This window comes from Haematobia irritans, chromosome 2, assembly GCF_050003625.1.
Source record: "Haematobia irritans isolate KBUSLIRL chromosome 2, ASM5000362v1, whole genome shotgun sequence".
Classification (NCBI taxonomy): domain Eukaryota; kingdom Metazoa; phylum Arthropoda; class Insecta; order Diptera; family Muscidae; genus Haematobia; species Haematobia irritans.
In genome coordinates, this window is record NC_134398.1 from 115,238,714 (window position 1) to 115,262,385 (window position 23,672).

The 23,672-nt window shown below is 32.9% G+C and overlaps 2 long non-coding RNA genes across 2 annotated transcripts; one reads left to right on the forward strand and one right to left on the reverse strand.

The window, feature by feature from the left end:
• Positions 1–17,202: 17,202 nt before the first annotated feature.
• Positions 17,203–17,798, reverse strand: LOC142223861 (uncharacterized). The gene is made up of 2 exons (XR_012718931.1): positions 17,603–17,798; positions 17,203–17,516 (listed from the first exon to the last, which is right to left on the reverse strand). It is a non-coding gene; the product is annotated as an uncharacterized LOC142223861 (long non-coding RNA).
• Positions 17,799–22,450: 4,652 nt separating this feature from the next.
• LOC142223862 (uncharacterized) lies at positions 22,451–23,334 on the forward strand. Its single transcript, XR_012718932.1, has 3 exons — positions 22,451–22,586; positions 22,942–23,065; positions 23,131–23,334. It is a non-coding gene; the product is annotated as an uncharacterized LOC142223862 (long non-coding RNA).
• The last annotated feature ends 338 nt before the right edge of the window (positions 23,335–23,672 follow it).

A 23,672-nucleotide genomic window follows, 5' to 3' on the forward strand; every position in this document is an offset into this window, starting at 1 on the left:
TTTTTTTCATTTCGGGTTCGATTAGGAGCCCAAATTGAAAGAGATTTCTAAGAGTTTGTCCGAGACTGGTTCCTGAGGACCTGTTTATGGGTTGCTCCTGCTAAATTGTCCCAGGACGTGTCCTTTGGGATGAGTCCAAGACGCGTCCTAAAATGTAAGTTTACTCCGTCAATGACAAACCCATGTTAAAGTGGACGGTCCCTTCCATACGTTTTGATCAGAACTGGGACTGGTCCATACACACCAGGGACTAGTCCTGTACCATTTCTGTGGTTGATCCATTTCCCGTAGGGTAGTTCCACACTTTTCCCATCAAAAAATTGGGAGTTGTTCTAAAGGCACAACTTTAAAAGCACTTCCAAAAATGTCCTCACAAAGAAGTTAACTATTTTAACTACACAGGAAGTTTTTTTACTTAATTTTTTTTACATTTTAATGCGTAATTTTTTGTTTTCTTTTTTCAAATAGTTTAAAAAAAGAGTAAGAATAAATAAAATGGTACAAATTATTCAAATTTTGCCACAAAAATGCTAAATCTATTATAAAAAAATCGATAATATTTGAAAAAACGTTTCAAACAAGCGTTAGAATGCATTAAAAATCATAAAAAAGTATAAAAATTATTTATTTGGGAAAATATCACAAAATTTTTAATTCACATTCAAAACACTGAATTCAGATCACACCTTAAGAAGTGATCGGATTACACCTTAAGAAGTGATTGCAACGGTTGTTGAAACGGTGGACATTCGTTCTATGACAAGTTCATATTACATTCATCGCTTCTCCGCCAATTTTGTACCACTTCCAAACCCAAAAAGAACATTTTCACTTCTTTTTTGGCGACGCTTTTTTGCAGCATTATTAAGATATTAATTTATGAAAGAATAGTTTTAATATCAATTAGTATTTTTTATTCAACAAAATCATAAGTTCAACCACAGCTTTATTTCATAAATATCAGACTTCTACCACAACTTAAGTAATTCGATTGTACATGAAAGTCTTTAGTGAAACTTTGTGCGCTGTACGAGTATATACTTGTTTAATTTTTATAAAAATGTAAACTCGTAAATAGGTTTTCAAATTCTGGGGGGGGGGCTAAAATTTTTCTGGGGGGGTCTAAGCCCCCTCCCCAGAGGCCTTCCTACGCTTATGGTTGCATCAGTGAATGACTAGCTACAATTTTGAAAATTTTTAATTAGTATGGAAATTGGCTCTAATAAGCCAAAAAAAATTTATAATATTCTCTTTAACCAGCAATTCACTTATGCAAAACTTAAGTAGTTTTTCTTCCTTCCAGTTTCTGCAGAAATTTGTGAAAGGTTAATTATGAGCGAGTACAGACTGTCACGTTTACTGCACCATCGAGTAGTTCGTAGCAGTTTTATCTTGGAGTCTCCAATAGAAATAACTCTTTTCTCAAGTTTTTTAATCTCGTTAATAATTTTATGAACATTCCTGAAAATTGAAACTTCTACACACATATCATGATCTTAGATATTATTCGCTGCCTAGCTGAAGGAACTGAGTTTATTTTCAGTTTGCGACGTTTACTACTTTTTCTACATTTACGACGCGTATGTGACGTTTACGACGTTTACAACTTTGCGACAGTCGCAAACCTAAAAAAGTTTGATACAGACCATCTCTGCGTTCTACTGATAAGTACAACACGACCAGACGAAGAGTTACTTCTTACCCACTAACTACTGAAGTATAGAAGTGATCCCAAGTTATAGCACCAGTTTCTTTGCAACTTCTTAATTGACACTCCGCGGACTCCGTCGGATTAGAAGGAATAGACTCTGTAATTAAAAATTTTGAAGATAAACAATTCAAAATATTGGTCTCAGACCTCATAAACTATATACATTCTAGATCGTGGAAAAGTTCTGAGTCCATCTAGCGATATCCGTCCGTCTGTTGAAATCATGCTAACTTCGGAACGAAATAATCTATCAATCGGTCTATAGCTCGACTTTAAGTAGAAGTCGTGGTATGTTTCAAGTAAAACAAGTAAGGAAAGTCTAAAGTCGGGCGGGACCGACTATATTATACCCTGCACCACTTTGTAGATCTAAATTTTCGATACCATATCACATCCGTTAAATGTGTTGGGTGCTATATATATATATATATATATATATATATATATATATATATATATATATATATATATATATATATATATATATATATATATATATATATATATATATATATATATATATATATATATATATATATATATATATATATATATATATATATATATATATATATATATATATATATATATATATATATATATATATATATATATATATATATAGGTTTGTCCCAAATATATACATTTGAATATCACTCGATCTGTACAGAATTTGATAAACTACTACAAAATCTATAGACTCAAAATTTAAGTCGGCTAATGCACTAGGGTGGAACACAATGTTAGTTAAAAAGTATGGGAAACATTTAAATCTGAAGCAATTTTAAGGAAACTTCACAAATGTTTATTTATAATTTATCGCTCCATATATATGTATTAGAAGTTTAGGAAAATTATAGTCATTTTTACAACTTTTCGACTAAGCAGTGGCGATTTTACAAGGAAAATGGTATTTTTGACCATTTTTGTCGAAATCAGAAAAACATATATAAAGGAGCTATATCTAAATCTGAACCGATTTCAACCGAATTTGGCACGCATATCTACAATGCTAATTCTACTCCCTTCAACTAAATCGGAGTAAGAAATTGGCCTCTGAGGCCATATGAGTGTAAATCGGGCGAAAGCTATATATGGGAGTTATATCTAAATCTGAGCCGATTTCAACCAAATTTGGTACAGACAGTTGGAATGTTAATTCTACTTCCTGTGCAAAATTTCCATTAAATCGGAGTAAAAGATTAGCCACTGTGCTATATCTAAATCTGAACCGATTTCTTCCAAAATAAGGTTCTATTCTGAGCCAAAAGACATAGTTGTGCCAAATTTGAAGTCATTGGACTAAACCTGCGACCTAGACTTTGATCACAAAAAAGTATTCACAGACAGACGGACATGGCTATATCGACTCAGGAGCCCACCCTGAGCATTTTGCCAAAGACACCATGTGTATATCTCGTCTCCTTCTGGGCGTTGCAAAGATATGCACTAACTTATAATACCCTGTTCCACAGTGTGGCGCAGGGTATAAAAACGTTTTCAAAATAAAAAGTTAAAAAACATCTCATATTTTTGAACGATTTTTAGCTTTGTAGTCAATGTACTAAAAATAAAAAAAAAAAAAAACGATTTAATTTATTTAGTCCAACAAAATATTCTTTCATGTAAAGAGAATCAGGACTTCATTGAATTTTTTTTTTTTTGACTTTTGGACGAGGAAAAAACTTAATATCAGAGAAATACGTCTTTTATGCTAAGAAAAACTCGCATTTGCATTTGAAGGATAAGAAATCTTTGGCCTCGCGACAATATTTTAATGAAATTTTCTTTGTGTGGTTATATTTTTAAGGCGTCAATTGGTTACATCCGTTATTTTACTTGCAGCATACTCTCTAGGTCTCTCTTTCTAAGCACATATATGTGTATAGGCTATTTTTAAATTAATATATGTTTGCATCCAAGCATATTATATTTACAAACATTTTATGTCCCAAACATAATATGTTCTAACATATTAAAATATATGTCCCAAACATGTTATGCTAGTTTATGAACATTATAAGCTTGCACTTAAATATATTGTGTTAAAGCATTTGAGTTCCAAACATATACTTTTTACATCTAAACATATGAAAAACAGTCTTTTTCGTCCGTGTACATAAATCGCATTAATTAAATTTGTATAAGGTAAAATAAGTAAGTGTTTTTCAAAATAACATACTGCAAAATGAAAGCATACTCATTAGATTAAGCTATACCAATCGAATGACCCTTTATAAGAATCTATCCTCTATGTTTTTTATACCCTTCACCACTACTGTGCTACAGAGTATAATGAGTTTATTCATTTGTATGTAACGCCTAGAAGGACCAGTCTGAGATCAATCTTTTATTTTATCCATGGTCTTAGAATTAAATTCTGAGTCTGAGTCAGTCTGTCCGTGGCTGTGTTTTGATATGCAAAGTACAGCTCGCAGTTTATTAGAGCTCGACAGAAGCCCTTTTTTGGCCGCAGCCGATGTTCGGCAAAAAAGCAATAATCGGCTTCCTGAAATTTGCAAATAAAGATATTTGGTGTGTTTTAGTTCAATATTAGCATATTTTATTCAACGTAGGCAGAAACAACAATAAAAGTTAATTCAGTCAATGTCTTATAATATTCTTTTAGAACCCAGCAAAAAAGGCGTCGCCAAAAAAGTGGTGAAAATGTTCTTTTTGGATACGGAAGTGGTGCAAAATTGGCGCAGAAGCGATGAATTTAACATGGGCTTGTCATAGGACGGATGTCCACCATTTCAACAGCCGGTGCACTAAATTCGCATCATTTCTTAAGGTGTGATCCGAATTCAGTGTTTTGGATGTGAATTAAGAAATTTTGTGATATTTTGACAAATAAATAATTTTTAAAATTTTTTATGATTTAGACTGGACCGTTTGACATCAAATATTTTCAAAAATTCACAATTTTTCTAGAATGGGTTTAGATTTTTTTCGGCCAAATTTAAATAATTTGTACCATTTTATCAATTCTTAATCTGTTTTTAATCTATTTGAAATAAAAAAATGTTAAAATTCCCATTAATAATATGAAAAAAGCCAGTTATGAAAAAATTAACTCAAATGAACTTCCTGTGAAGTTAAAATAAAGAACAACTTTAGGAGGACTTTTTTGGAAGTACTTTTAAAGTTGTGTTTATAGAAGAACTTCAAAATTTTTTTGCTGGGAACTAAAAGACTTTTTAGTATTACAAATTCAGTAGTTTTATATTATAATGACAAACAAGGATTTTTCATATTTTTTACGTTTTATTTGTAATGGGTATTTAGACTGAAACAAATTCAACTCCGGGACAACGATAAAATGACACCATGCATTGTCAAAACAGCAACCAAGACTCATAATCTGAAAATATAATGCCAAATTAAATTGGTTCAGATTCAAAACCGAATGCATTTTGACCACATAGGAGTATGCTTTATTTGCTTCATAAAGCCGTATATTGAGTCCAATTGCTTCAAAATGTATTTACTTTATACTATATTTCCTGATAAACAAAACTGTACATTCAAATAAATTATATACCTATACTAATTATTATTATTATTAAGCAATTTCCGTCACACAGAACAAAATTTCCAATTAAAATCTTAATTGAGTTTTAAAAAATATTTAATTAAAAATTTAATTGATTCAACAAATTGTTTAATGGAAACAGAAATCAATCACACAAATTATTAGTATGAATTAATTTTTAAATTGGTTGTCAATTAATTTTTTAATTGATACCTTAATTGATTGATTGATCATTTCTGTGATTGCTAAAAGCCTGTAGTTTCTGCTTGATGCTGTTGGTTTCAAACCAGGTCTCGGATCCATACAATTCCAGCAAAAAATATTGTAAGTTGTTTCACAAACATTTCTTTTAAAGCGCATCCCAGGATCCCCCAACAAGCTTTTTTGCCGTGGTGTCATACTAGGTTCATGTCACAAACATTTAAATAGACGTTTTGATGCATCGTGTTCAATGGCTTTGTGGCTGAGTGTGCTAAGGCGTTCTGTTATGGTGCCAACAGACCCAGATTCAACCCCCGGTGGAAGTGAAAAAGTTTTTCAATTTGTAAAAAATAGATAATAAGAAAATAAAAGTGCAACAAAAAATGCTGATAAAAATAAAAAGTGAAATTGGAAAACTTTTTTTGTTCTTTAGTTTTTAAAATTTCTTCATCCAAATGAACTTTCAAGGCACAACTTCTAAAGCAATGCAAATGATCCAAAAATGGAATACTTCCGTCCTATGACAAGCCCATGTAAAATTCATTGGAGATGATCCAAGTTTGCAGTACTTCCGGATCACAAATTGGAGATCGAAACTACTTTTTTGGAAGGAAATTTGCTGTCTAGGCCATATTCTTGCGCTGTTTCCGCTAAATCTTTGTTCTTTTTCTGCATATCTTCTCTGTTTGTGGCTAGAAGTACCAGGTCGTCTGCGTAATCCAGGTCCTCCAGTTGCTGATTGATCCTCCATTGTATGCATTAGCGTAGCTAGACAATTTTCCTAGGGGGGGCTATAGCCCCCTAGCTAAAAATCTATAGACTGAACTTATAGGTTCAATTAATGTTTTATTGAATAAAAAATTAGACATCAAAATAACTCGACAATTAATTTATAATAAAGCAACTAAAAGTAGTTCCACACTTTTCCCAGCAAAAAAATGTGAGTTGTTCTAAAGGCACAACTTTAAAAGTACTTCCAAAATGTCCTCAATTATTTTAACTACACAGGAAGTTCTTTTACTTCATTTTTTTTTCATATTTTAAAGTGTAATTTGTTGTTTCTTTTTTTTCAAATAGTTTAAAAAAAGAGTAAGAATAAATAAATTGGTACAAATCATTCAAATTTTGCCACAAAACTGCTAAATCCATTATAGAAAAATCGATAATTTTGGAAATTATTCGAGGAAAAATGTTTCAAACAAGCGTCAGAATGCATTAAAAATCATAAAAAAATATAAAAATTATTTATTTGGGAAAATATCACAAAATTTTTTAATTCACATTCAAAACACTGAATTCGGATCTCACCTTAAGAAGTGATGCAAATTCATTGCAACGGCTGTTGAAACGGTGGACATTTGTCCTATGACAAGCTCATATTACATTCATTGCTTCTCTGCCAATTTTGAACCACTTCTAGACCCAAACAGATCATTTTCACTACTTTTTTGGCGACGCTTTTCCGCAGCATTGATAAGATATTAATTTATGATAGAATAGTTTTAATATCAATTACTATTTTTTTAATTAAATTGACTAAACTAAATCAATCATAAGTTCAACCACAGCTTTATTTCATAAATATATGACATTGCCATCGACAACTGCTACCACAACCCAAGTAATTCGATTGTTCATGAAAGTCTTTAGCGGAACTTTGTGCGATTGTATATACTTGTTTAATTTTTATAAAAATTAAAAAAACTATTGACATTTATTGAAAAATGGAAATTCATAAAAAGAGTTTCAAATTCTGGGGGGGGCTAAAATTTTTCTGGGGGGTCTAAGCCCCCTCCCCAGAGGCCTTCCTACGCTTATGATTGTATGCCTCTTTTCTGGCCACTTACCTTGCCCATTATTTCGTCCAGGGTCGCCACAAAAACTATGGATGATATAAGTCATCCCTGTTTCACGCCTATACTAATGCATTTACTAAAATAAAATAAAAGTATGTCTGAATCCAGTTTTGCACTTTATGCATAATACATTAAAATCAAATGTCTTAGTATTTAGCCCATATTTTTTTATTTCTACTTTTTTTTTGTCTTGACATACTTCCACTAAGTTTTTTTTATTTTTTCTTTTGGAATATCCTGCTGAACTTGGCTCTAGATCTCAAGCACCTTTTAACCAGAGACCATAAATTCTCAATGGGATTGAAATCGGGGCTTTGTGGTAGCCTTTTGGTCATTTAATAACTGACGACCATTTCCTTACTATTTTGTAAGTATGCTTGGGTTTGCCGTCTTTTCGAAAAACAACTTGATCCTCAAGGTAGGCGCAAACCTCCACAAACCCATGCAAACCCATTGAACAATGTCAAGGTAGTTTCCTTTTTTTCACACACAAAGAAAATTTCATTAAAATTCAGCCAACGAAAAGTGTTCATTGATATAACGAAACATTTTCATTAATACAATGAAAATATTCGTACGAACCGTTACGCTGATTTGCAGAAAATTCATTATAATAAATAAACATTTCGTTGTACTGACGAATTTGTTTCATTGGCTGATATAACGAAACTTTATATAGTGTTAATATAACGAAATTTTTCTATTAGTGCATGCTTCCTTTTCACTAACCAACGGCCAAGTGCTTCCCCCTCTATGTTTTACGGTTTGTGTGATGTGGTATTTTTGGAAACTTTGTCATTACCAGGTCAATACCAGCAATGGTCTATTGCATCAGATTAAAAACGTTTTATTTTTGTTTCGTCTGACCATTTAACTTATTTCCAGTCAACAAACGACTCAATCTTTGTGGACCTTACGAGACATTTTGTTTTAATAAATACTGCAAAAAGTGAAAACATGCACTCCGTTTTGCTCCCCACTGTATGTATGTGGGAATATAAGGATTTTAGATCAAAAATTTTGGTTGTGAAGGGTATAATAACATATTGTTGGCCCCGCCCGACTGTAAGCTTTTCTTACTTTTTCTATCATAGGGATGTGCACATTCGTCTTTGCTTCATTAAGTTTTGTTCCTTAGAACCCTTCGCCCTTTGATTCATATTGAATCTTAAGATATGCTTGCCTTGTGTGGTCGATTTGCTTGTCCCCCCATCCCGCCGTCTAGTTTTCTTTGCATGGTGCTGGTATAGAATGTGGTCTCATAAGGCTTGTGTTTATATTGGTCGGACTTTGGTTTTGTGTCTTTGCGTTGAGTTCCTTACCTGTTGTTGCTCAATTTCAAACTTAATATGTTTTTGATGAAGTCGACTCAAAGATGATGATGTTTATTTAAGATTCACGATGCTTGTATTTGGTTTTATTTTTCTTACGTTTTGCAGTAATTACTTTCGTTTAAGATCCAAACTAATGCAAGGCATTGTGAAGTCAGAGTGACGTCAACCGTTTTAGTGTTTCATAAAATTCCCATAAATTTCTTAGAAGTGATCACCAGAATCGAAGATTTCAGTATTTTAATTAATGGATTCAATGCCAACGACTCGAACTAAGCTAATGATTTTCCTTTTATGCATATTTCTCCGTTTGAATTTAACTGTTCGGTAATCGAGCCACCGTGGTGCAATGGTTAGCATGCCCGCCTTGCATACACAAGGTCGTGGGTTCGATTCCTGCTTCGACCGAACACCAAAAAAGTTTTTCAGCGGTGGATTATCCCACCTTAGTAATGCTGGCGACATATCTGAGTGTTGCAAAGCTTCTCTAAGTGGTTTCACTGCAATGTGGAACGCCGTTGGGACTCGACTATAAAAAGGAGGTCCCTGGCATTGAGCTAAACATGGAATCGGGCAGCACTCAGTGATAAGAGAGCAGTTCACCACTGTGGTATCACAGTGGACTGAATAGTCTAAGTGAGCCTGATACATCGGGCAACCACCTAACTTAACCGAAAGTGAATTGCAACAAGTAAATACCGCATAAAGACAGGTCAGGCCGAACCGAACAGTTACCGATGGCAAGGTAAGTTTTTTCCACCACCATAGGATGATATGCCTACCAATTTTTTGTTATATTTACGATATTAGAACAAATGAAACAAATACTTAAGTACAATGTTATTTTTCGTTATTTTAACGAATTTTATGTTGAAAAAAACGAAATTTTCGTACTATAAATGAAATGTTTTGTTACATCAATGAAAAATGTCGTTAGCTCAGTTTGAATGAAATTTTCGTTGAGTATTCGAAGCATAGTTTCCACAATGAATTTTTATTTTGGACATTTTTCCACAATTGGACCAAAATTCGTACCAGTGGACCATTTTTCCAAATTAAATTAATATAATTTACAATTTTTTCCAAAATTTTACTTCAATAGAAAATTTTGTCACATTTTTATTTCTATTAATTTCTATAGAAAATTTTGTCATAATTTCATTTCTATAGAAAATTTTGTCAAAATTTTATTTGTATAGAAAACTTTGTCAAAATTTTATTTCTATAGAAAATTTTGTCCAAATTTTATTTCTGTAGACGATTTTGCCAAATTTTGTTTCTATAGAAAATTGTGTCATAATTTAATATCTATAGAACATTTTGTCAAAATTTTATTTCTATAGAAAATTTTGTCCAAATTTTGTTTGACGAAAATGGACCAAAACCAACCAAATTCCATTTGGTCCGACCATCGGAACAAATTTAAAATTTAATAATTTTTTAGACCAATTTTGGTCCTATCGCACCAAACTGGCAACCCTGATTCGAAGTGAGTCTTGGAGTCTCCTTTTTAGCCCAGATGTTAAAATTTTACTTTCTAAAATAGAATGCAAACAGATCATATCATATACGAAACATGTTCCCCTCATTAACAGATTTTAAGCTTTAAAGCATATGACCAACAAAATTTTATTAAATTCACTATGTTTTGGCTTTATAAAAATTAATAATCAAAGTTAAGCTATACGCGTCCACATTTCAAATGAATGAAATTCTCTGACGGACATCATTTTGCTATAGAATTCTATACATTCATTTTGTAGATATAGAAATTAAATATTATGGTGCACGAAAAGCGTTTGCATTAGTTTTCGAACACCAAGCGACATAGGCTAATTGATACATTTTATCTCCAATATGAAATCGTCCATTATCATTTGTCGATGTGCTATTAAAATGGACTCGTATCACATGTTCATGTGTTGTGGCAAATTACAATCAATAATAGCAACACTACTAAACTTCACCTATTATAATGATACATATTAACGTGGGTCACATTGCTGAAATGTTGCACCAATTGTTAAGATAGACGTTAAAGGACTATGGAATAGGTGTGCTATGGGGGGTAGGTTGTAATAACTCATATAGGTATCATGATACTACATTAATAAGAAATAAACACTACATATACGCAGACTGGGAATATGATCAACTCAAACCTTTTTAACCCTTTAACGACATAAAATTAACCACTTTATAAAAGTTAGTTTTTCTTACGGATTCATATTCAAAATACTTCTATGTGCTAAGTAAATTGTAACCAAAATTAAAAAAAAAAAAAAAAAACAAAACTTCATTCGTCCACAAAGGTAAATATATAATGAACAAAAATGTTAACATACTTTATATCGACGCCTCCGAACCATAGTATGCTAAGTCGACTTAGCATGTTTGAAAGTTCTTTACGTTTTTAGATTCTACGCTCCTTAATCTAAATTCTCTGAAATTTTGGTAATCAAAACAAAATCAATCCAAACAAAAGTTATAAGCAAAAATGTACTTAGCATGGGACTTAAGATTTAAGAAATTTCCATACCAATATGTGGTAAGTACACTTAGCATATTTCGGCTTGGAACTTTTTGAATTATTTCGGATCCTAAGTAGACTTAGCATACTACAGCACGGACATTTTTTATGACGTGTTCGCTATGTATACTTGGCATTGTCGTTATTATACCCTCCATCATAGGATGGGGGTATATTAACTTTGTCATTCCGTTTGTAACACATCGAAATATTGCTCTAAGACCCCATAAAGTATATATATTCTGGGTCGTGGTGAAATTCTTAGTCGATCTGAGCATGTCCGTCCGTCCGTCCGTCTGTTGAAATCACGCTAACTTCCGAACGAAACAAGCTATCGACTTGAAACTTGGCACAAGTAGTTGTTATCGATGTAGGTCGGATGGTATTGAAAATGGGCCATATCGGTCCACTTTTACGTATAGCCCCCATATAAAGGGACCCTCAGATTTGGCTTGTGGAGCCTCTAACAGAAGCATATTTCATCCAATCCGGCTGAAATTTGGTACATGGTGTTGGTATATGGTCTTTAACAATCATGCAAAAATTGGTCCATATCGGTCCATAATTATATATAGCCCCCATATAAACCGATCCCCAGATTTGGCTTGCGGAGCCTAAAAGAGTAGCAAATTTCATCCGATCCGGCTCAAATTTGGTACATGATGTTGGTATATGGTCTCTGACAACCGTGGAAAAATTGGTCCACATCGGTCCATAATTATATATAGCCCCCATATAAACCGATCCCCAGATTTGGCTTGCGGAGCCTCAAAGAGAAGAAAATTTCATCCGATCCGGCTGAAATTTGGTACATGATGTTGGTACATGGTCTCTAACAACCATGCAAAAATTGGTCCATATCGGTCCTTAATTATATATAGCCCCCATATAAACCGATCCCCAGATTTGGCTTGTGGAGCCTCTAAGAGAAGCATATTTCATCCGATCCGGCTGAAATTTGGCACATGGTGTTGGTATATGGTCTCTAACAATCATGCAAAAATTGGTCCACATCGGTCCATAATTATATATAACCCCCATATAAACCGATCCCCAGATTTGGCTTGCGGAGCCTCAAAGAGAAGCAAATTTCATCCGATCCGGCTGAAATTTGGTACATGATGTTGGTATATGGTCTCTAACAACCATGCAGAAATTGGTCCACATCGGTTCATAATTATATATAGCCCCCATATAAACCGATCCCCAGATTTGGCTTGCGAAGTCTACAAGAGAAGCAAATTTCATCCAAGCCGGTTGTAATTTGGAACATGGTGTTAGTATATGATCTTTAACAACCGTGCCAGAATTGGTCCATATCGGTCCATAATTATATATAGCCCGCATATAAAACGTTCTCCAGATTTGACCTCCGGAGCCTCTTGGAGGAGCAAAATTCATCCGATCCGGTTCAAATTAGGAACGTGGTGTTAGTATATGGCCGCTAACAACCATACCAAAATTGGTCCATATCGGTCTATAGTTATATATAGCCGATCTACAATCACACCAAAATTGGTCCATATCGGTTCATAATCATGGTTGCCACTCGAGCCAAAAATAATCTACCAAAATTTTATTTCTATAGAAAATTTTGTCAAAATTTTATTTCTATATACAATTTTGTCAAAATTTTATTTTTAGAGAAAATTTTGTTAAAATTTTATTCGGTTCATAATAAAATTTTCATCATTTTCAAAATTTTATTTCTATAGAAAATTTTGTCAAAATTTTATTTCTATAGAAAATTTTGTTCAAATTTTATTCGGTTCATAATCATGGTTGCCACTCGAGCCACAAATAATCTACCAAGATTTTATTTCTATAGAAAATTTTGTCAAAAGTTTATTTCTATAGAAAATTTTGTTAAAATTTTATTTCTGTAGAAATTTTTGTCAAAATTTTCTTTCTATAGAATATTTTGTCAAAATTTTTATTTCTATAGAAAATTTTGTGAAAATTTTATTTCTATACAAAATTTTGTTAAAATTTTATATCTGTAGAAAATTTTGTCAAAATTGTATGTCTATTTTGTCAAACTGAATTATATACGTATTGGATCGATCTTTTTTGATTAAATATATACCACGTATGGACTTACATACAATTTATAAGATGGTGTTAGGAGGTTTTAAGATACCTTGCCATCGGCAAGCGTTACCGCAACTTAAGTAATTCGATTGTGGATGGCAGTGTTTAGAAGAAGTTTCTACGCAATCCATGATGGAGGGTACATAAGCTTCGGCCTGGCCGAACTTACGGCCGTATATACTTGTTTTATTTTTAGTGTTTCTAAGTTTACTTAGCATGCTTTTCCCCGAACTTCAAAAAGTAGTTTGTGTGTGTAAGTATACATAGCATACTATAGTTTGGAAAAAATAGTCGACAGATAAAGAACGAAAATTGTCACATTTTTACAAATGATATGAGTTCGATTGCGCGGAAAAAGCTGAAATTGGCACAAAATATGTCAAAAGGTGATATTTATTTATATTTAGTTTTATATTATGTTATTAATCTGATTTTGCTTCTGTAAAGGAGAAGTAATAACTACAGAGACCATGCCAAGTAACAGAATGAAGGCGATAGTGTTCATGCACTTATTGAGAAATGCAAGAAAAATAAACGTATATATACGCCAATGGAATGGTACTCTGTAATAAGAAATGCCAAGAAGACAGAACCGTTGTATGACGTTATTGAAATGGAAAATTAAGATTTTTTAGATTTCAAGCAATTTGCATAAAGTAAGCCTATCAAAGATCAAGCAGATCAAAGTGTCGAAGGATCAAAACTATATTTTTTTTTACAAACATCAATTCGATGATGATTTTAAAGAAATCAAAGTATATGATGAAAACAAAAAGTGCAGAAAAGGGAGAAATGTCCCTCAAGACATATCGAAGGCATATACGACTACATTTGGTATAACGGAAGAAAAACATAAAAATCTCCTACATATGTGCGACCAAAACTTAGTTCCAAAAGTTCACCAACACTTCTACAGAGAACTAAATAGCACTGTTGGAAAGGAATATGTAGTCACGTCAGACAATGACGATTAAATATAATAAAAATAAATTCAATTTTAAGTGAATTGAATTATTTTTATTTATTTTTAATTTTTTTGATAAATTAAAATACATATGTGTTTATGTTTTATGGAACTTTAATTTTAACATATCTTTGAATGGTCATTACTTAACTCATTTTCATTTATTTAATGTACTTATAAATTGATGTTATTAAACTTGAACTGAATTAATATGTATTATTTTACCCGGTGTCTTATCAATAAAAATTTAAAAAACTATTATAAATTGTTTGTTTTTTTTTTTATTATATATTATAATCTTAGTTCGTCTAAGTATAATGACAATAATATGTATCACCATTTTGTTCCATTTTGTTTGTTGGCTGATAAGTCCCCGGTCTGACACATAGATGGCGTCGCTAGAATGCATATTATTTTTATATAGTACCAACCTTCAAATGATTCGTGTCAAAATTTGACGTCTGTAAGTCAATTAGTTTGTGAGATAGAGCGTCTTTTGTGAAACAACTTTTGTTATTGTGAAAAAAATGGAAAAAAAGGAATTTAGTGTTTTGATAAAATACTGTTTTCTGAAGGGAAAAAATACGGTGGAAGCAAAAACTTGGCTTGATAATGAGTTTCCGGACCCTGCCCCAGGGAATCGACAATAATTGATTGGTATGCAAAATTCAAGCGTGATGAAATGAGCACGGAGGACGTTGAACCCAGTGGACGCCCGAAAGAGGTGGTTACCGACGAAAACATCAAAAATAGAACGTTATTGATATCGGTTCACATTTAGATATAGCTCCCATATATACACCCAGAAAAAAGTGCCTTCGAAACTAAAGGAAAAAATTTTCATCAATATAGTTTATCCATTTTATTTCCATTAAGGTACATTTTTGTGAGAAATAATAAAATTTACTCGTTTCAGTAAAAAAAACCTAAACTGTAAGCAGTTAGCAATAGTTCATTAACTAGAATAAGGCATGGAATTTTACTCATACTATTTTCTTCGCTGGGTATAAGAATTTACTACTGAACAAGAAAATTTTATTCACCGATAACAAAGCATTCGTAAAAATAAACAATAACCGAACTAAAACCAAGTTTCCTCAAAATTAGTAAAATTTCTTATAAAATGATAATTGCGACTTCCTTTATAATAGAAAGTTTTTCATACATACGAACAACACTTGACATAAAAAAATATTTTAGTTCATTCGTACTAAGAAGTATGCAATCCTTTCAAAACTTAAGGAAACACACTTGTTAGAATATAGGAAATTTTCCTATATTTCTATTGTCTACCTATAATCGATACCTGTCATCGTAATCGATGTGTTTGCGCGTGGGTGTAATCGATATGTTTGCGCGTGGGTTGTTTTTTTAGTTGGAATCGCGTTGTTGTGGTATACGGAGAGATTGTGAAAAAATAATATGGTAAAATAATATAATAAATAACAAATAACATATATAAAATATTTATTATTTTAAATTAGTGAGAACAATTTTCGTTTTTTGAAAATAAATCTATCAATGTTCGTGATGGTGTATAAAGAAAGAAAACACCAGCAGAATAACAACCCTTTCATTTGTCTTCATTTTGGAATCTTCAATTATCAGGTAATATTCAGTGACGCTAACCTTTTGTAACAAAAATGGTTTATGATTTTTTATATTTGTAGGTATTGAAATTATAAAAGAAGGACAAAATCGTTATGCAGCAACTTATTAAAAGTGAAAGGTACAAGAAGAAAAATGCGTTTTACAGTTGATGACATTACATGGAAATTGGAAATAGTGGAATAATAAACTAGTATTTCAAGGCCAGTCGATGCTGTTGATTCTCAATAAATATATTTAATATCTTAATAAAACGTGTATTTTATTGAAGAAAAAATTGCCTATATAAATAAATAAAATTGTATTTAAAAACGAAGGTAAGCAGTTCTAATTATGAAGTAAAAGTTTTACCACAAATGTGTAAGATTTGTCCAAATGAATGAAAAATTTTCAATAAAATTATTCCATATATGAATTCAAATCAGTTAAATTTTTTCATTCTATAGTATAGTGGTACATAAATATAGGAAAACGTTAACTAATATATGGAATGCATTATACCTAATTTCTACGAAAATCACATCGTTCAAACAAATAAAAATGTCTTTGGCGCTATACGAAGTTCAACTTTCTTCACAATGAGTTCATTTTAACTTAAAGAAGGGGTCACTTTTTTCTGGGTATATATATATATATATATATATATATATATATATATATATATATATATATATATATATATATATATATATATATATATATATATATATATATATATATATATATATATATATATATATATATATATATATATATATATATATATATATATATATATATATATATATATCATTCGCCAACAGAGGCCATGGTTTTACTCCGATTTACGTGAAATGTTGTGGATAAATTGATATTCTAACAATGTGTGTTCAAATGGGTTCAAATTTAGATATAGTTCCCATCTATATCTTTCGCCTGATTTATATTCATATGACCACGGAAGCCAAAGTTTCATTCCGAAAACTCTGAAATTTTGTACGGAGAACAAAATTAATATTTTATCAATGTGTACTAATTGTAGTCAAAAAAAAAAAAAAAAAAAAAAAAAACAAAAAAAAGATTTAAATATAGCCCCGTATATACACATGTTTGTTCGATGTGGGGAAATGTAATTACACACAGAGATTACAGATTGGTTGTGATAACCGAATTTATTTCCATCCTCATTTTGGCAGTTGCAGCAACTATCTGTTGGCAATTGTGTCGCCCGACTAATTCGGTCGACTCAATCGAATGATGGGAGTTACAACTTATAGTACATATGGAGTTGGCTATGACAGCTAATAAAATTGGTTAATTGCTCCTTCATGTTTCGGTTGTATCATCCAACCTTAATAATCCCCACAACCGATTTGAATGATAATTCTATAGCCGCAAGCATTGTATGTTTTACATATATTTAAATATTTCAGTAAATACACGAATACAAATTGTGGATTAAGCTTATTTCATTTTTCGTCCAAAAATGTCAAAATTCAATCCTTGGCCGGGAATCAGGGAAATCGTTCTATGCATCAAAAATATGGATATCAATAATTTAACATTCGTGATGTGAAAATATTTGGTAAAATCGTTCAGATTTACGAATATTTTCCACACCCAACTGCTTTCGTCTCTGAAATGTAGCTTTTTAAAAGCCAGGTCTAAATCGCTGGTTAATCCGGATTGTTGCATACCTTAAAAATGGATCTATATAGTTGAGAAACGAACAAATAAAATTAGAATGTTAGAGGATACATGTATCCATTTTGGAATTTATAAATTTTAGAACTTACCCGCACATGTATCAAAACTTCGATGTCACGTGTTATAGGTCGTAGTGCAGGCGCATTTTATTAGATCCGCTTTAAATTTGCTGATTTTGTTTGAAACAAATAAACCTACGACTTCTTTTGACACTAAATAATTTGTTATAATAGAAATGACATTTGAGAAATTTATCAAATGGCATTCGGCTGAGAATACCGTATATCAGTGAGGACAACAGAATGATAGTAACAAAATTTATTTAAAGTAGGTCATATCAATCGAATTCTAATAAAATTGTTTTAAAAAGAGACATTTGGTTGCTACAACCATTTGTTTTGAATCACAAACGAATATCTATTGAAATTATAACCAAATGGTATTAAGGACACAAAAATGTTTGTGATTGAAGAAAGAGATCAGCACAATTGATATTTAATACTCAATATAGAATTTTCGTTAGTACAACTGATTTCCAACCAATCTGTTTTCTGTATGCACTCAGAGAAGGAACATGATCACCCAAACGTGTTTCAAGAGCAAAATGTTATTTTTGGACGGTGAATATGGAACATTTTTGTTCTTTTATCGGCAAACATATACATGGCTGCCGAAATCAGATGCATACATAATTTTCGAGAAAATAACCTGGTTGCGACAAACATTTTTCATGTTCACCGTTTGGGTTGATCGAAATTCGACGAGATTTAAGTCCAATTGATTGATCACAATGGACTGAGTAGTCTAAGTAAGCTTGACAATAACCATAAGTCCGGATGACTGAGAAATGGGCGAAAGACAATGGTCTTGGGGTAAATCCTGCAAAGACAGAATTAGTCATGTACTGAAAAGATCGCAAAACTCCCACGGTTAGGCCTATTTCCTTAGGGGGTATTGAAATTCCCTTTGGTGAGTGTGCAAAATACCTTGGCGTTATTTTGGACAGGAAGCTGAACTTTAAGTTTAATATTGAAGAAAGGGCGAGGAAAGCAACGGTAGCTTTGTACTCGTGCAAAAAGGCAATAGGAAAAAAGTGGCGACTAAAACCAAAAATTGTGCATTGGCTATACACGGCAGTGGTTAGACCTATAATGCTATATGGTGTTGTAGTCTGGTGGCCGGCACTTCAAAAACCGACTTGTTTAGATAAAGTTCAGCGTATGGCGTGTTTGTGTATTTCAGGCGCATTCAGCAAGACAGGAACAAATTCCCTTAATGTCATGCTGCGTCTATTACCTTTAGACATTTTGGCCAAACAGTCAGCTGCAACAACGGCTGTGCGGTTGCGCGAGCTATCACAGTGGTCGGAAAAAAGTTACGGTCACAGTTCGGTCCTCAAAATAATTCAGATGTGCCTAACGTAGTGGATTACACTTTGGCGAGTCTACTTTTCGACAAAAAGATTGAGACTCTAATCCCCAACAGTGAAGCGTGGTGCACACAGACCCCGGGGAATAAAGAATATATAGATTTCTTCACTGATGGCTCCAAATTGGATGGACAAGTGGGGTTCGGAGTATATTCTAATGATCTGGAACGAAAATATTACCTAATCACTGTAGTGTTTTTCAGGCTGAAATATTAGCAATAAGAGAGGTGGCGAATTGGCTGAGAAGTAATGTTCCAAAAAATGTGGGCATTAATATATACTCAGACAGTCAACCTGCAATAAAATCCTTGGACCCTGTGTTCCTCAACTCGAAAACGGCCATCGACTGCCGCAAATCTCTCAATGAGATGGCTGAGCAGTACAATATTCACCTAATATGGGTGCCTGGCCATAGGAACATACAGGGGAACTGCGAAGCGGATGAGTTGGCAAGGCTGGGGACTACCTTACATATTCCAGGGGAACTAGAATTTGTTTGTATGCCCCTAGCTACCTGCAAGCTCATACTGCGTGAGAAGGCTGTTATGATGGCAAATGTTCGATGGGAGAATTGCAAGGGTTGTAACGACACCAAGCAAATATGGCCCCATTTCAACTTAAACCGCACACTAGATATGCTAATGTTCTCGAGACGTCAGATATCACTCCTGATATCTGCTATAACGGGTCGCTGCCTGATAGGCGATTTTGCAAAAACTATTGGCGCGAAGTATAATGACTATTGTATGAGCTGTCATCATGCGGAGGAAAAAGAATCAATTAAACACCTCTTGTGTGAGTGTCCTGCATTTTGTGTAAAGCGCAAGACACTTTTAGGAGCATATAGCTTCAGATTACTGGCGGATCTGGAAAACGTCAACTTAAGCAGTCTGCTAATGTTTTTGGAACAATCTGGTTGGTTCAGCGAAGAAAAATAATCGAGAAGGTTCAGCGGTTAAAACTAGAAGTGCCCATATGTAATAGGTACTTTTAGTTAATGTGGTATCACAATGGACTGAATAGTCTAAGTGAGCCTGAATCTTAATAGGGCTGCCACTTTAACCTAACCTAACCTAACCTAAGTCCAATTGACTTGACTTGATATTGTACATAGACAATAGAATTAAGATCCCAGCAAAAAAAAAACTTCCAAAAAAGTAGTTTGGACCCCCAATTGTGATCCGGAAGTAGTGCAAACTTGGATCACCTCCAATGAATTTTACATGGGCTGGTCATAGGACGGAAGTACGCCATTTTTGGATAATTCGTATTGCTTGAGAAGTTTATTTGGATGACATGGGCCCTAATTTTTGATTTAAAAAAACTAAACAACAAAAAATTTTTTTTTCCAATTTCACTTTTAATTTTTATCAGTATTTTTCGTTACACTTTTATTTTCTTATTATCTAATTTTTACAAATCGGAAAACTTCTTCGCTTCCACCGGGGTTTGAACCTAGGCCTGTTGGCACCATAACAGCACGCCTTGGCATTCTCAGTCACAAACGCCATTGAACACGACGCATCAAAACGCCCATTCAAATGTTTTTGACATGATGCTGCCCAAAAGGACTGCATCGGAAGTGAATAAAACTTAATGCGGGATTCCGGAATGCACTTTAAAAGAAATGTTGGTGGAACAATTTTTTTTGCTGGGATTCTCTTTAAGTGTGGCAAGATTGATCCAAATCGGCTCAGATTGAGATTAAGCCCCCATATATGTGTTTTTCTAAATTGGCCAAATACCCACATACTACACATAATTTCAGTGATAATTTACCCATATTGTGGTCATATCCTGTACACCGAAATTGTATTCTTTCCATAGAAATTGATAAGATTAAAAGTTGATCAAATATTGTCCGACAACCCACATTTCATCACATATCTAGCCAATTTTTGTAAAAGTGCATCAAATTTACCTATACCTCTAATTCGATGTATCTCCGACTTTAGGACTGAGGACAAATCTTAATAAAATTAACACACTGCGCAATATATGGCTCAAAAATTCCACCATCCAGTCTCTCTTTGCTATTATAAGTCAAACTCTTTTTTTACCAAAAATATACCTCAAAAGCAAAAATATTTCAAAAATATACTGAACAACTGCTATATTCATTCTATATAATCTCTTTTTGGTTTAGAGTAAAAAATAATTTGGCTCCAAAAAATATGGACGTTTGCATTGGTACCATTTCACCTTAGCTACCCTGTATAATCAGGATTGTGGCCTCGGCGAATTTACCTATCCCATATAAACCGTCTCTGACTTTGTTGTATTGTGTAATAAACGCGTCAAGGTGATTGAACCAGCACATCTACGTTTAAACGATAATGGAATAAAGCAAAGGTAGATCAGTTTTTTTACACTTTTTTATGTCAATGACATGGGCCCTAATTTTTGATGGTACACATCTTAATACATGACTATTTAAACATAATTAGAAGAACTCATGGATCTTTCATGTATACAACCAAAGACATTTAGTCACACTCCATCCAGCACACAGACAACAATGGGTCTTGTGTTAAAGGAATTAGTCGAAGATGTCTCAATAAATCCTTTTAGTGTGGCATTTCGTCCTTATATTGGTCCTTTGGTTAATGGAATATTACAAGATAACCCTGCTGATAACGCCATCACCCAACCGGTCACTATGCCACACGTCGCTCGAAACCGCAACAACGACACAAATTGCTGTGGCATTGCCATGGAACAGTCAATGACAATGAGTGCAACTGTTGTAAGTGCAGCACAAACATAATTAGAACATGGCAATGAATAATATTCCGTATCTGACAAATGCAGGCATCCATTATTAGTCGTCGCATTACAGTGTCATTGCTTACTTTCTCTGTTTCAGACGTTCACCTCATGGCAGGAGGGCTATTCATCGTTCGACGACCATATTCGTTCATGTACACCTTGTTGTGCAGATGGCCTAACCAACAAGTCTCAATACAAAATATTCAGGCCAATTGTGGTCATGGCTTTTAGCGTTAACTTAATTGAAATCTCCTTCAAAGGTCATGACGTGGGAGGAATCTATTGTTGTGGTGGTCATAATAATTTGTTTTTCTCGCACGAGTGCATAGTGTCAGATTGTGCTCATGAAGGGTGTCTGTAATCGATTTCTTCCATTATGTGATCGTATATTCGCAGCATCGATATTGAAAAATAATTAATTATCGTAATTATTATGACAGCACACTTCTACACAGAAAAAACTGAAGCAAAATAAAAATCAATTATTGGCATAATTGAATGAAAAAATTATATCAAATACGATTTTTATTAAGTCAAACATGAAAATAATTGGTTGAATGAAAAACTGGCAAAAATATCAAAATTCACTGGTAATTGAATTCACAACACATCAATTACTATGTTCAATTGGACCAAGTATAAAAGTTATTGATTTAAGTATAATGCGTAATTGCCTGATAAAACTGTTTATGATGTTGCTACGTAACGAAAAATAAATTAATACAAACAATAAAATGTCATTTATTGTTATTATTAAGAATCTTCTTAAGAAAATGGTCGAATTTACCCGCAAATAAACCGTGGTATCGGTACCGCGATTCGAAATGTTAACATTTACAACATTTTTGGCGCACCATATTGTATTTTTATCGCAGGTAAGTACCTTAATCTAAATACCAGTTTTTTGGTCAAGCGCGTTTTTTGGAAACTACACTGAAAGAATTCTCTTCGTAAAAATGAAAATTTTCATTGTGAGTCTAACCTGTGACGTGTTGGTAGAATTCTTTCTCTCTCTCAAGCACATTCAAGAAATACTCATGTACGTTCACGCAAACAGAACTTTTAAATACGATTAACGGTTCACAACAATTTTTAGACTCACGAGAATTCTCGTGACTTCGACTATTAGTCGGGATCACGACGAAAGTATCACAGCACAAACTTTTACTTGCGAATAAGCTTTGGAATATATATACAATTACATTCTTTCTATTTTGTTTTTGCAATAAGTTCGTGTACACGTCAAATTGCCCTATTAATGTATATAAGCCGACTGTCTAAAATATGTGGCCTAGAGGAAAATGTGTTTACTTCGAAAACGGGGATTTCGAGGATTTCTTCCCAGCAACAGAAGGTAAAGTCATGTAAAACTTTGAAATATTTTCGAAACTTTGAAATGAATAGATGTTTGTATTACAGAAGAGCAGGATATAAATGAGGAAGATTTGGGAAATTCCAGCAGGTGGTACAGATAATTCAAAAACTTTGTGAGTTAGCCTGTTAAATACGTCGTTTATAATGAATATTCTATATTTTTATACCAAACATGTACTTCGCTGTATTTTCAATTATACATATTTTCAGAATTACTTTTTTATAATAAAATGCATAAAATTTTTTTCAGAGTGTATTTGTATAATTTTCTTAAATTAATATAGATTATATAGTACAAAGATTGTATTGATTAACATCGTAATAAACACAATTACGATAGTAATTGTATAGGTTACAAAATTCTATAAACATTGTACTCAGTTCAATTACGACTGTAATTGAAAACACTATATACTTCAAATACTAATGTATTTGGATTGAGTACTATGTCATTTGAATATTTTGACAAATTCCAATTACATTTATACTCAACGCAAATATTACTTCATTTGAAAATAGTTTTATGACAACCTTACAATTTGGGTAATTGGATTTACAATTTTCGTCATAAGCTGAAAATCAAATAC